At 41.4% G+C, this 2,997-nt stretch overlaps 1 pseudogene; it reads right to left on the bottom strand.

The window, feature by feature from the left end:
• Positions 1–435: 435 nt before the first annotated feature.
• Positions 436–2,702, bottom strand: LOC147448947 (TPD1 protein homolog 1-like; annotated as a pseudogene).
• Between the last annotated feature and the right edge of the window lie 295 nt (positions 2,703–2,997).

The raw sequence follows: 2,997 nt of genomic DNA, 5'->3' as shown, positions 1-2,997 counted from the left end.
TTATTCCAAGGTATATCCAAGGGAAAACTAACACAAGAAGCTTTAGATTTTTTCTCATGTAGGAAAACGGAGTCCTGTTCATCAGTGTTTTTCATACAATGCATAATATCATGAGCTTCTGCTTGAGAAGGACCGCATACCTAGCTAGGTATCTGGTGCCTCCCTCGGAGAATCTCAGATGTTGAGGTAAGTCACAAGGTGGAAATTATTGCGAGAACTTGTCCAATTTAACTTCTTGTGATTAACTTAAAATGGATGAATTCCAAGCACTAGTGAGGCAACATACGAAATGCTAGAAGTTCTTGAAGCAACAGCTTGTATACACTTCTCAATGATTCCAAATTTTGAGTTCGAAGTGAAAAGAATGAGTGCACTTGCTCCCAAGAGATCAACATTTTACTAACATGAGCCGAAAGAATGAGTTGCTAATGACAATCAGCACAGCATGCTGGCAGAGGCGACGTAGCGAAAGGTGACGCCCTCGCCCGGTGCCAGTGCACCACCGGCCTTCACAACACAGTCGTTCATGGCTACCCACTTGAACAGCGTCGGATTGACGAAGCTGTCCGACCCAAACGCGCCGCACGAGATATGAATGTCACGGAAGGAGCAGCCATCGATACACGTGTTGATGATCTGCACCAAGAATTTGGAGGGCCTACGAGTCCCTGCAGCAGAACGATGTCCTCCTGTGCTTGTACTGCAAGTAGCGTTCTTCCGCCACCGTTTGTAGCCGTCGATGCAGAGACGGCGACATGAACTTTTTGCGGGTGCAATATAGCGTTACCGATAACACTCGCGTTATTGGCGACGACAATCTGCAAATTTGGGCCTAATAATGATCTAATCGTGGCGTTTATACAAAAGCTCACCCAAATTTTCTATTGCACTACTTATTTTTCCCTACAAACTGAGCTTCCATATATAATTTCCAGAACCTCACACGATTCTAGGGAAGTTGGGATAATTTTTACTATTTTTACACTATTTTCCTCATAATGCAGGCCTTAAAAGCGGCATAGTTATAAGTTGAGACACACTTTTCCCCAACACTAGACCAACACATCAAGAAAGAAAGAAACAACACATCAAGAAAGAAAGAAACGATGAAACAGTCATAAAAGTGGATTTTTGTTCTTGAGAATTCAATCATTTAAGAGAGAGAGAGAGAGAGAGAGAGAGAGAGAGAGAGAGAGATCGGCATGCTTGGGCCCACTACCGTATTGACATTGTGACAACCCTCTAACACCTTCTGAAGGTATTTATGGCCCTAGCCGACACTCATTGTCTGCATTTCTCCGGTCCCATATACTCAATCTAAAGTGTGTAGATGCGTGCACCCACTCTCAATAACATGTTATGGTACAACCATACAAAAATTGGCATAACTACAAAAAGGACTTGCAGAGCTACTTATTAGAAGGCAAATAAATGATGCATGTGTGACCATTCGTGAGACATAGTCATTTCAAAAAGGTGCCAATGCATTTGCTTCGTACGTGTGACTATAAATTATTAGCCATGTCCTACGTAACCTCGATGAGACTCATGAGTACTAAACCCTTTGTGAAAAGGGATCTACATAGTGTGGCTAGTTTCTATTGGAGCAATGACACTACAAGAATGGAAGGAAAACCCAACCCATTGGTCAAACGCATGAACACCCACTGGAATCTCACATGTAGCTTGATAAAAACTACAATATTTTAAAGAAAACCTCAGAAAAGCTCATTATGAGTACTTCAAAGTTCTAGATACTATCTAAAAAATCTTGAAGTGTAAGGCTTGTTGCTTCGTTGTCAATGTTAGGGAAAGAGTATGGTCTTTCTTCGAGAGACTCTAGGATCAAAAAGTGAGATTCAAAAAGGTTTAAGAACTTTCTCAAAAGCCTTGAGTAGAAAGACAATCCCATCTCCCACCTTAGATGTATAATTGTGAAGAGTGTGTGCTCGAATGTGCGCTTGCTTGGTGTGGTGTGCGAGGAAGGAGAACATAGAGGGTTTTGGGTTGAGTTCACAGTTAGGATTGAAATTCCTCATGATTTGTTATTGAAATGTAATACCAATAAATAGGGAGAAGGTTGGTACGGTCAGTTTGATGGATGTCCAACCAGTTTGCATAAAACCCTAAAAATCTTTATCCCTTGAACGTCGACATGGCCCAAGAGGCCTATGTATGTACAACTTGTACAACCATAAAGCATCCAAGTGGTGTCACCCTATACCCATTATCTCCATGCAATGTGAAGAGTGCTATGAGGGTAGGTTTTTTGTGAGATCATCCACAGGGTTGTCATCCATATCAACCTTGATTAGTTCCATGCGCTTGGTACCCAATATGTCGTGTATCACATGATAATAGACTTCTATGTGTTTTGACTTAGAGTGAACAAGGGGTCCTTCTCTAATGTAATTACACTCTAACTATCACAATGCAACACTAGTATCTGAGTAATGTGAAGATCTCCCACAAGGTGACCTAACCACACAGCTTCCTTGCTAACATCAAAAACTGCCACATACTTTGTCTCTGTGGTGGCGGAAGATCACAGATGGCAAGAAACTCAACTTTCTTCTTCCGCACCACCTCTTCTAAAAACCACAACAGGAGTGTCCTTATAAGTGAGTAAATCTGCGAGGGTAGCTCGAGTACTCTCCTCCACCAAAAAGGTGAACTGAAACTCCTTGAGCTCAATAACCCATCTTATCACTGTTTTTGATATATTTTAATTATTGAACAGCCGGGGAAGGAGTGAATAACTGGTAAGAAAGCTGAATGACCTTTGCAGCAAGTAGTGTCTGAATCGCTTACAAGAATAAACCATACTCGTCATCACCAATTCAATTTCAAAAAAATCTCCTAGTATAATGAACAGGCTTCATATACTGAGATTCTTTACCTTTTTGCAGCAACATGGCTCCAATGGCATCATCTCCCGCTGATGGGTTAACATAAAACTCCTTTTCTCAGTCAAGACCTTGCAGAATAGGTAACATA

The sequence above is a fragment of the Adiantum capillus-veneris genome, chromosome 10 (assembly GCF_014529385.1).
Source record: "Adiantum capillus-veneris isolate H3 chromosome 10, ASM1452938v2, whole genome shotgun sequence".
NCBI lineage: Eukaryota > Viridiplantae > Streptophyta > Polypodiopsida > Polypodiales > Pteridaceae > Adiantum > Adiantum capillus-veneris.
The sequence above is the reverse complement of the archived record's forward strand: the minus strand, read 5'-3'. Positions and strand labels throughout refer to the sequence as shown.